Raw genomic sequence first — 12,980 nt, forward strand, 5'->3', positions numbered from 1 at the left:
GTTCTTGTCTATTTTATATAATAATAATTACCTTTTCTTTCTCAAAATCAATTTATACCTTGAGATATAAGAAATTCCATGCAAACTGATATCAACTGGAAATCTTAAAAAAATTACTGAGGCCTAATGCTCTGATGCTGGGAGGGATTGGGGGCTGAAGGAGACGGGGACGACAGAGAATGAGATGGAAGAATGGCATCACCAATTCGATGGACATGAGTTTGAGTGAACTCCGGGAGTTGGTGATGGACAGGGAGGCCTGGCGTGCTGTGATTCATGGGGTCGCAAAGAGTCGGACACGACTGAGCGACTGAACTGAACTGAACTGAATGCAACTGTTCATGGGGTTCTCAAGGCAAGAATACTGAAGTGGTTTGCCGTTCCCTTCTCCAGATAAGGAAAAAGATGAAAACAGTGACAGATTTTATTTTTTCTTGGCCTCCAAAATCACTACAGATGGTGACTACAGCCATGAAATTAAAAGATATTTGTTCCTTAAAGAAAAGCTATGATAGACCTAAAAGTCGGACACAAGTCAGCGACTGACCAACAGCAACAAACATGTGTCTACATGCTTTTGTGTATACAAATGTTTTTATTTCTCTTGGGTATATACCTTCGAGTAAAATTACTGGTGCAAGACAACTCTGTGTTCAGAGTGACATTCAAAGAACTTACAAACTGCTTTCCAAAGCAGCTGCCTTATTTTACCCTCCCAAAAGCAGTCTGTGAGAGTTTGGACTTTTCCAGCACCCTCATTAACATTTGTTTAGCTGAATTTTTGAGTCTATTCTTCCTACTGGGTGTGAAATGTTTTCTTATCATGGTTTTTACTTGCATTTCCATGATGACAAGCATCTTTTCTTGAATTTATTATTCATTTGCATATCTTCCTTGGAGAAATGTCTATTCAGATCATTTGTCTATTTTTAAATTGGTCTATTTGTCTTTTTATTATTGAGTTTTAGGAGTTTTTGCATACTCTGGATATAAGGATGATATATACCAGATATATAATTTGCAAATATTTTCTCTCAATTTTCTTGTTGTCTTTGTACTCCTTTTTTTTTTAATAAGTAATCTTTTTAAATTTTTATTTATTTATTTATTATTTGACTGCACTGGGTCTTAGTTGAGGTAACCATCTCTGAGTTGCGGCATGCAAACCCTTAGTTGCAGCATGTGGGATTTAGTTCCCTGACCAGAAATTGAACCTGGACCCCTTCCCTGGGAGCATGGAGTCTTAGCCACTGGATCACCAGGGAAGTCCCACCTTTACATTTCTTGATAGTGTTCTTTAAAGCACAAAAGATTTTAATTTTAATGAAATTCAAATTATCTATTTTTCTTTTTGTTGCTTTTGATTTGGTGTCAAATCTAAGGATTCTTTGACAAACTCAAGTTCATGATGATTTTCTCCTGTTTTCCTCTGAGAGTTGTGTTGTTTTAGCTTTTAATTTGAGTCTTTGATCCTTTTGAGTTAACTTTATAAGTATTAATAGCATGATGTAAGGATTCCATTTTATTCTTTTGCATATGGTTATCTAATTTTTGCAGCATGATGTGGTAAAAAGATTATTCTTTCCCACATTAGTCTTGGTGTCCTTGTTGAAAACTATCTGATTACAGTCCCATGAGGTCATTTCTGGATCTTAATTCTGTTTCACTAATTTACATGTATATCTCATGCCAGTACCACACTTTCTCGATTATTGTTGATTTGTAGTAAGTTTTGAAATCAACAAGTGGTGAGTTCTCCAACTTCGTTCTTCTTTTTCAAGAATGCTTTTGTTCTCCTGGATCCTTTGAACTTCCATATGAATTTTAGGATCAGCTTATAAATTTCTGCAAAAAAGTCAGCTAGGATTCTGATAGGAATTGTGTTGAATCTGTAGATCAATCTGGGGAGTAGTGCAATCTTAACAATGTTAAACCTACCAATACACAAATAAGGATGCTTCTCCAATTATTTACACCTTCTTTAATTTCTTTTGAGAATGTTTTATAATTTTCAGAGTATGTTTTACACTGCTTTTTGTTATTCTACGGATGCTATTGTAAATGGAATTGTTCTCTTAATTTCATTTCTGTTTTTAGTTGCACATGTATAAAAAATACAATTGATCTTATTGAATTCTTCAAACTTGCTGAACTTGTTTGTTGGTAGTTTCCTCAGGATTTTCATATACTTCAAGATCACGTCATCTGCAAAGAAAGATAGTTTTACTTCTTTCTTTCCAAATTGGATACCTTTTATTTTAATTAGGTACCTAATTGTACTTGCTAGAATCTCCAAAGTTGAGTAGAAGTGGTGAGGATGGATATCCCTGTCTTGTTCGACCTTTGGGGGAAAACATCCAGTCTATCACCATTAAGTATGATGTTATCTAAGGGGTTTTTGTAGACACACTTTATCAAGTTGAGGATATTCTCTAATATGTTGTGCTTTTTATGATGAAAGGACATCAGATTTTGTCAAATGCTTTTTTCTTGCATCTAGAGATGACAATGTGGTTTTGTCTTTTTATTCTATTGATACAGTATGTTATATTAATTGATTTGAGAACGTTAAGTCAACTTTGCATTCTGAAATGAATTTCATGCAGTCTAACTGTACAATTCTTTCTTACACGCTACATTTGGTTTGCCAGTATTTGTTTAGGACTTCTGCATCCGTATTCTTAAAAGATACTGGTCTGTAGTTTTCTTCTGATGTCTTTGGTATTGGTATCTAGATAATACCAGTCTCATAGAATGAGTTGGAAAGTGTTCCTCTCTTATTTTTTGGAAGAATTTATCTGAAATTAGTATCAATTCTTCTTTAAATGATTGGTAGAATTCAGTAGTGAAGTCATCTGGGCCTGAGCTTTTCTCTGTGGGTAGTTTTTGATTACTAATAGAATTTCTCTACTTGTTATAGATCTATTTAGACTGATTATTTCTTCCTTTGTTTTAGTAGTACGTCTTTCTAGAAATTTTTCTATTTCATGTATATATTCTACTTTATTGACATACAATTATTCATTATAATCCTTCCTTGGCATTATCTAATGGATTTTGGACTGAATTGTTTAGGAAAGAGAGGGGAAGAAGTGAGAGAGATGAGAAGGGAGAAAGGAGAAAAAGGAAGAGGGGAAAGAGAAGGGGATATCTGTTATGAAGATGCCCTGAATAATGTCTCCCACTGTGTTTCATTTACAAACTACTGACAAACCAAATGCAGTGTGTAAGAAAGAATTGTACACTGTGACCACATGAGATTCATTTCAGAATGCAAAGTTGGCTGCACTCTGCTCACTACGCAGCTAGTGCCACTTGACAATCCCCCACCCCCAAACAATAATATAGTATATATTAAGTGCTTATTATATGCCAGAGTCCTAAAGACTTTCCACATATAATTCATTTAATTCTTATAACAACCCCATAAGGTAACTATTATTATTTTCTCCCCTTTACAGAGACTGAACATAGAGAGGTTAAGTTACTTGCCCACAACCTCATGGCTAGTTAGTAAAGTAAGGATAAAATCCCAGGCTGTTTGCCTCCAGGACCAATACTCTTTTTAATCCCTACACTTCACTAAGACATCGGACCTTACTTCTATCGCCAGTCATATCCACAACTGGGTATTGTTTTTGCTTTGGCTCCATCCCTTCATTCTTTCTGGAGTTATTTCTACACTGATCTCCAGTAGCATATTGGGCACCTACCAACCTGGGGAGTTCCTCCTTCAGTATCCTATCATTTTGCCATTTCATACTGTTCATCAGGTTCTCAAGGCAAGAATACTGAAGTGGCTTGCCATTCCCTTCTCCAGTGGACCACATTCTGTCAGACCTCTCCACCATGACCCGCCCGTCTTGGGTGGCCCCACACGGCATGGCTTAGTTTCATTGAGTTAGATAAGGCTGTCTGTGGTCCATGTGATCAGATCGACTAGTTTTCTGTGATTATGATTTCAGTGTGTCTGCCCTCTGATGCCCTCTAGCAATACCTACCGTCTTATTTGGGTTTCTCTTACCTTGGTCGTGGGGTATCTCTTCACGACTACTCCAGCAAAGCGCTGCTGCTGCACCTTAACTTGGACAAGGGGTATTTCCTCACGGCCGCCCCTTCTGACCTTGAACGTGGAGTAGCTCCTCTCGGGCCTTCCTGCGCCCACACAGCCACTACCACGATCCAACCAGTCCATTCTAAAGGAGATCAGTCCTGGGTGTTCATTGGAAGGACTGATGCTAAAGCTGAAACTCCAATACTTTGGCCACCTCATGTGAAGAGTTGACTCACTGGAAAAGACTCTGATGCTGGGAGGAATTGGGGGCAGGAGGAGAAGGGGACGACAGAGAATGAGATGGCTGGATGGCATCACCGACTCGATGGACATGAATTTGAGTGAACTCCGGGAATTGGTGATGGACAGGGAAGCCTGGCATGCTGTAATTCATGGGGTCACAGAGTCGGACACGACTGAGCGACTGAACTGAACTCACTAAGACAAGCTCAGAATTCATTTGCTCAGCTCTTCTGACCCAGAAGGAGGTACGAGAGAACTTGAAATATAGCGATTTTTTGGTAACCACTGACAATTCTAAATGCTTCTTGATAAAAAAAACCTGTCCTATTCATCTGCTTTCAGCTCTTACCACATAGAGATTTAGTTCAGTAAATGAACTAAAAGATCTCCACTGGCTGGCTAGTATTAATGCCACAGGGCTCTTAGGTAACAGGGTTACCACAGATGATTCCGCTGGCCTAATAATAAGAATCATTTTCTGAATAGTGAAAACAAGGACAAAAATATCTATAGCTATATACACAGAAGAGCTGATCAAAGATCTTTGAAACTCCATAATCAGATTTATTAGATTTATTTTTACTTTATTCTGATCTTGGTATAGAAAGCCTATACCACCAGTTTAAGAATTGGCTTAGGGGCTTCCCTGGTGGTCCAGAGGTTAAGAATCCTCCCTGCAATTCAGGAGACCCCGGACCAATCCCTCGTCTAGGAAGATCCCACATGCCTTGGAGCAATTAGGCCCATGCGCCACAACTACTGAGCCCTCATGCCACAACTACTGAAGCCTGTGTGCCTAGAGCCTGTGCTCTGCAACAAGGTAGCCACTGCACCAAGAAGCCCAAGCACTGCAACTAGAGAGTAGCCCCTGCTCGCCACCAGTAGAGAAAAGCCTGCATGGCAACGAAGACCCAGTGCAGCCAAGAACAAAACTAACCAAATAAATAAATAAAAATTTTTAAAAATAAGAATTAGTCTAATGAAGGATGCACAATCTATGCAAAGACAATTACTGCACTTCACTGTCAGAAATTACAAACTGGAGTAAATGGATACGTATATCATGTTGCTGGTTAGGTAGACTTTATGTTAGAGAGAACATAATAATAAATAGGAATAAATAGGAAAGAAGATGAAGTAATATGTGCAGTGATTCTCAGTCTTGCCTACATATTCAGTTCAGTTCAGTTCAGTTCAGTCGCTCAGTTGTGTCCGACTCTTTGAGACCCCATGAACCACTTAATTTATAAATTTAAAAAAAAAAAATTGAGGTTGGAGTCCCACTGCAGACCAATTAAATAAGAATCTCTGGAAAACAGTCGAAGTGATTCTAATGTTAGCTAGGGTTGAATACTTCTATGATATAAAGAAAAAGAGAAAATGGTTTAACTGAAGTACCTGCCTTAACAGAATTGAAAATAGAAAGTGTGACCCAGGGAACTCCCTGGCAGTCCAGTGGTTAAGACTTTCTTTGCCAAGGACAGAAGTTCCACCCCTGGTTGGGGAACTAAGATCCCATAAGTCTTGCGGGGGCGGGGAGGGGGGGAGGAGTGTTACCCAAATCTGTCTAAGCCAGGTAAAATAAAAATAGTATAAAAATAATTTTTTATTCACTAAATATTGAAAAATACATTTTGGGGAAAGCCAAGTGGGATGAATTGGGAAAAGGATTCACATGTATACACTATTGATACTATGATAAAATAGATAAGAGTTTATTCCCTTTTATTGGTGGATATCCAGGAGCAGGAGCCCCACAGGCAGCCTGCTTGGGCTGAGCCATATGTGAGCCACAGCCTGGGGACTGGCTGGGCTGTGAGCGGTTGTGTGCTTCCCACCCCCCCGCTGCCACCGCTGTCGAACGGGCTGCTCTCCTGAGCCAGGGAAAGAGAGGTGGAGCCAGTGCAGCCACCAGCCCAGAGAACAGATTTCTAGATTACAGGGAGAAATATCAGCAACCTCTGATATGCAGATGACACCTCCTTTATGGCAGAAAGCGAAGAGGAACTAAAGAGCCTCTTGATGAAGGTGAGAGAGGAGAGTGAAAAAGCTGGCTTAAAACTGAACATTCAAAAAGCTAAGATCACAGCATCCAGTCACATCACTTCATAGCAAATAAATGGGGAAACAATGGAAACAGTGACAGACTTTATCTTCTTGGGCTCCAAAATCACTGTGGACAGTGACTGCAGCCATGAAATTGAAAGATGCTTGCTCCTCAGAAAAAAAGTTACGACTAACCTAAACTGCATATTAAAAAGCAGAGACATCACTTTGCAGACAAAGGTCCGTATAGTCAAAGCTATGGCTTTTCCAGTAATCACGTACAGATGTGAGAAGGCTGAGCCCAGAAGAATTGATGCTTTTGAACTGTGGTGTTGGAGAAGACTCTTGAGAGGCCCTTGGACAGCAAGGAGATCCAACCAGTCAATCCTAAAGAAATCAGTACTGAATATTCATTGGAAGGATTGATGTTGAAGCTGAAGTTCTAATACTTTGGCTCCCTGATGCAAAGAGCTGACTCATTAGAAAAGAACCTGATGCTGGGAAAGACTGAGGGTGGAGAAGAAGGGGATGACAGAGGATGAGATGTTGGCAGGCATCACCAACTCAATGGGCATGAGTTTGAGCAAACTGGGAGACAGTGAAGGACAGGAAAGCCTGGCGTGCTGCAGTCCATGGCGTCACAAAGATTTGGACACAACTTACCAACTGAACAACAACAAATGAAACAGATAACTAATGAGAACATACTAGATAGCACAGGGAACTCACTGATCTGTGGTGACCTAAATTAGAAGGAAATCCAAAAAAGAGGGATATGTGTATATGTATAGCTGATTCACTTTGCTGTACAGCAGAAACTAAACAACATTGTAAAACTCCAATGAAGATTAATATAAATGAAAGTAAAATACATTTCTCCACATTTAAATGTATCATAATAATTTGCAAATTGGTTTAAAAGTATTCAACTAGAATAGTTTAAAATCAGTTTTAACATAGATGATTTTGCGAAAAGGGAGTGGCTTATTTAAAGGCTAAGGAGGTGGTACCTGAGCAAGTAGATCTATTCCTCCAAAATTGTTGGGATTCCCAGAGTAACAAAAAGGAAAATAGACCTAAAACTGGATAAACCGTTGATGGAAAGGGTGTTCAAAAGTTGGTTGGCCGTTTAATTAAAGGCCTTATCCAAATAAAGGATCAGGTTTTTCCCCCAAAAGACATGTCTTCTCTTAGCAATACCACAGCACGCAAAGGAAAAAAATTACACTTTCGAAACATTTGCCCCACCAAATTTCAAGTGGAATCTGGGAGAAAGAATTTGTTCTTTATGGTGAGAATTATTTTCCTTAACTCCAAAGAAAGAGACTGAGAGAATGCACTCTTGCCTTCAAAGCTGAGGGCCTCAACCCGAGCTGTCTGTCAGGCACTTCCAGAATTCTCTGCCATAGACATGGTTAAATGATGTATTGGGTCAACTGAAGATTCAGAGGACATGAGGCTACCCAGGCTTGTAGTCAGTGCCTACCCTGTTCTTTCTTGGGAAACAGGATTGCTTTACTTACTTACAGGAGTAAATTGATCCATTTCCGGCATGTTTCTCATTTAAAAGCCAAAACTCAACCTGGAAGCTAATCTGAGTCTTTCCTTGCTGGAACTGAAGTTCAGACACCATGGGGAGTTTCTCCCAAGAAGCTATCCAGCACATCCCTGGTGCTCTCAACAACAATATGAGAAAGTATTGATTGGATGAAGAAAAAATATCCTAATGTCAATGGACTATTTAAACAAGAAGATACTGCTCAGCCACTGACTGACTGGAAATGTTCTTGATAGACTCCTTTGGTTCAAAAGAACTTTTTTATGTCATGTGGGGATTTATCATAAAGATGCACCTGCCGAGAAATCTAGAAAATGCCAATCAACCAGATCTCATGGAGAAGAGGGACCCGATCTCTTCTCACAGCCAGAAGAGATAAATGGATATAAATGGATCTCACAACCAGAACCAGGATCCAAGGCAGCTCTAAGGAACTGAGAAGCTGTGATGGTGGGTTTTTACTCTAGGGGCCGATCATTCATGGGTCTCAGCTGTTCCCCAAGCTCTCTGCTTCTCTGTTTCTGTCCACCTTTCTGCCAGCTCCAACTGACATTCTCTCTTCTATTTTGTATACTTTTCTCTGCATCATGGTGTGCATCCTCATATGCATGCGTGCTCAGTCATGTTCGACTCTTTGCAACCCTTGGACCGTAGCCTACCAGGCTCCTCTGTCCATGGGAATCTCCAGGCAAGAATACTGGAGTGGGTTGCCATTTCCTCCTTCAGAGGATCTTCCTGACCCAGGGACTAAACCTGTGTCTCCTGTGTCTCCTGCATTGCCAGATGGGTTCTTTACCACTGAGCCACGTGGGGCCCCTGCTTTTTCAGAACAGTGGGCTTTCCTGGCCCCTGTTGTACCTCATCACCACTCTCCTTCAAGCTTCACCTCCCACTGCTAAGTACATCATTTTCTCAGTATTTCTCAGTTCAGAGTCTTGAAGAATTTGATTGTCCTGATCAACTTTTTGTTCTAGGACTTGTCACAGGACATTGGCTAGCTTAAGGTTTGTCAGTTCTTGGGTCAATCGCTCAGCCCTGGTCCAATCAGCATGGTGTAAAGTGGGCTTCCAAGGAGTGCTCTTTAAGTGGGAGCTATGAGCCAGAGTCCTCCCTAGAAAGGGCTCTGGTATGGTATCTGATCCACATGACAAGTATATGGATGAGGAGATGGATGGATGGACAGACAGACAGGAATATTTTGTCCTTAGAAAGGTAAAGAACAATTGATTAGGGAAAGAGAGAGAAACTTAATGTGGGTTGAACAACTGAGCAAAGAGAGAACTGTATTTGCATGGTGGAATATTTCAGTGAGGTCTGACTTCAATCCAGGGATGCCCTCAAATGGTCACTGCACTCAGAAGCTGGGAGCTAGCTGAGTTCAAACCTCTTATTAACATTTTGACTTTCCTCCCCAACATAATGCTGTGGGTAAACTAGGCTTTTTCTGGAAATGCTGTCGCTATTAGGAGAGATCACTTTAGACCTTTTTGGGTTTTTTTACTCTTCAGTGTTTATACTCAACTAAATAAGTTTATTTTTTAAGAAACAATCAAGGCTTATCTAGAAGGCTAAGCACACACAGAAATCATGAGTAACCTAAATCATCTCTAATGTATTTGATTAGATCACCCATCTCTAGGCCGAATATTCATTTTTCTTAATTTGAAATGAGACCACATCTTTGACTAATCTCCCAGTTTACAAGTTATTCCTGGATGGTCTTATATAGGTGGTGTGGCACAGAAGCAGAGTTCACTGCAGTAGCACTGGGTGTATTATCACTCTGTTTCCCAAACTAGTATCTTTGGAGCATGACTTGAGAGACTGACTTATTAGAAAACTTTTTTTTTTTTTCCACCATGCTGCACCACCACATGTGGGCTGTAGTTCCCTGACCAGGGATGGAACCTGCACCCCCTGTGGTGGAAGCTCAGTCTTAACCACTGGTCCGCCAAGGAATTCCCTAAAACTTCCTTTTTATTACTATACTTATTTGATACATTTCATTTTCTAATTCAATTGACTTTTCAAAGACCAACAGCATTATAATATTCTCTTAGCTGAAAGTCATTTGCAATCTCCATTTCTGATTTCTTGCTTTTCGGTGGGGAGGGAGTGGAACTTTATCACCTCTTAGCATGCTACATAATTGTCTTCTATTGTCTGTCTCCCCTTCCTGCATGTAAGCTCTTTGCTGCTGTCTGCTGTTGGTCAGTCACTCCGTTGTGTCTGACTCTTTGTGACCCATGAATTGCAGCACACCAGGCTTCCCTGTCCTTCACAATCTCCTGGAGCTTGCTCAAACTCATGTCCATTGTCTTGGTGATGCCATCCAACCATCTCGTCCTCTGTCATCCTCTCCTCCTCCTGCCTTCAATCTTTCCCAGCATCAGGATCTTTTCTGAGTCAGCTCTTCACATCAGGCAGCCAAAGTATGGGGGCTTCAGCTTCATCATCAGTCCTTTAAATGAATATTCAGTACTGATTTCCTTTGGGATTGACTGGTTTGATCTCCTTGCTGTCCAAGTGACTCTCTTCTCCAACACCACAGTTCAAAAGCACCAGTTCTTTGGTGCCCAGCTGTCTTTATGGTCCAACTCTGACATCCATACATGACTACTGGAAAAATCATAGCTTTGACTAGATAGACCTTTATCAGCAAAGTAACATCTCTGCCTGTTAATATACTGTCTAGGCTTGCCATAGCTTTTCTTCCAAGGAGAAAGAGTTTTTTAATTTCATGGCTGCCGTCACCATCTGCAGTGATTTTGGAGCCCAAGAAAATAAAGTCTGTCACTGCTTCTTTGAGAAAGAAAGCTCTTTGAGAGCAAAACATTTTTTTATCTGTTTTGTTCACTGATTAGCAGTGAAACTGATTAGCACTATTAGCAATGACTAATAGTGCCTAGAATTTGGATGTGGAAGGCACTCAAATACTTGTTAAAAGAATTTGCAAATGGATTATCATCAGTATTTCCTCTGTGGTTATCTTCCATTTTGCAGTGAAAGGGCCAAACTCTTTAAACTTTTGTACCTTCTGTTTTTTCTCTCTTTCTGACTAAATCTTACCTATCCTTCAGGGTCTTCCTTGGTGGCTCAGACAGTAAAGAATCTGCCTGAAGTGTAGGAGACCCAGGTTTGATCCCTGGGTCAGGAAGATCCCCTGGAGAAGGGAATGGCTGCCCACTCCAGTATTCTGGCCTGGAGAATTCTATGCAGAGAGGATCCTGGAGGGCTATAGTCCATGGGATCACAAAGAGTCAGACACAGCTGAATGACTAACACTTACCTATGCTTCGATTCATGGGGTCGTGGAGAGTCGGACACGACTGAGCGACTGAACTGAACTGAACTGATGCTTCAAGCAACAAAATCAATACATTGTTGTAAGGCAGCAATTACATGCAAGACATTGTTTCAGCACACAAATCAACTTTCAAAAGCAATGCACCACCCGTTTCTTAAAAACTGGAGGCTTTAAATGCCATTCATCACAAACTAAACACACTAATATTCATTTACACTAAAATTCATCCATACCATAATTGCATTTTCATATTGGAATGATTCAAGCATCCTGCTAAAATTGGATTAGCTGGACAGTACTTTAGAGCAGATGTGAAATGCTGGAAAGGCTGTTATGAATCTTTTCCAAGGATTCTGGTTCTGAATTTCCTGTTGGACATCTTTGTTGAGTATTATTTTTATTCTTGCATGAATACATTCAATTCACTCATACATCTAATAATTATTAAACATCAGCTGTCATGTGGGTTCTTCAGTAGCTCAAACAGTAAAGAATCTATGCAGGAGATCCAGGTTCAATCCCTGGGTCAGGAAGATCCCCTGGAGAAGGGAATGGCAACCCACTCCAGTATTCTTGCCTGGAGAATTCCAGGGACAGAGTCTGGAGGGTTCCAGTCCATGGGGTCGCAAAGAGTCAGACATGACTCACTTTTTTCACTTTTTCTGTCATATACCATTCAGTAACAGGCAAGTCCTATAGAAAATCTTTTTCATTGCTGGCACTTGGAACTTTTTTCTTGTTGAAAGACTGTAATATAATCTTCACAAAAGTAGGTCTTGTAATATCCTCAACAACTACAACAGTATCTGATCCAGGGTAAATGCTCCAAATGCTCCAGTGCACAACCTGACAGTCAATATACTGAACACACAAGCCTATCCACAACCCTGCTGGGAGGGTTGAGCTAACTGTGCCAGAGCCAAGAGGCTTGCGTTTAAACTGTGGTAGGCAGACTCCTAGAATGGCTCTCCAAGATGCCCCACTCTAATTTCTCAGACTGTGAATATGAGACGTTACATTACCCAGAAAAAGGGATTTGCAGATATAATTAAAGTTGTAATCAGTTGACTTTAAAACAAAGGAAAATTATTATGGTAAAACTAATATACCCCCTTTAAAAGCAGTTTGTTTGGCTTATAGCAGAAAAGGAAGTCAGATTCCAAGAATGAGGGTTCAATGCACCATTGCTAGCTTGAAAAGGGAGGAGGCCATAGCTTCAAGAAATGTGGATGGCTTTTAGAAGCTCAGAGTGGCTGATGAGAACCAGCAAGGTATCAGGAACTTCAGTCTCAGGACTGAAAGGATCTGAATTCTACCAACTGAATGAGCCTGGATGCAGGTTCTTCCCCTGGAGACTCCAGACAAGAGCCAGTCACAAATTGATTGAAGCCTGTGAGACCCCAGGCAGGGAACTCAGTCAAGCTTTCCTAGTCTTCTGACCTACAGAACTGTAAGATAACAAACAGGAGTGATTTTAAGCTGTTAAATTTGTTAAACAGCAACAGAAAATGAATACAATCACCCTGTTCTAGAAGTCCATCATGCAAGCCGTCTTCTACTTTTCCATTTTCTGAATTTGTTTTACTTTGCTTTCCTTTTCACTGTCCATAGAAATGTTATCCAGGAAAATATACCCACCCAACAGTAGTTTTTGCATATAAAAATAAGGTACTAAGAGAGTTTCCTTGAACAGTATCCAGGCCATATTACTGCGCTTTAACTTACAAGCAATAAACCTAAAGAGATAAATAAGAGATAAAACCATCTACGCT

This window comes from Moschus berezovskii, chromosome 1, assembly GCF_049115385.1.
Source record: "Moschus berezovskii isolate FMDL1 chromosome 1, NW_MosBer_1.0, whole genome shotgun sequence".
Lineage (NCBI taxonomy): Eukaryota > Metazoa > Chordata > Mammalia > Artiodactyla > Moschidae > Moschus > Moschus berezovskii.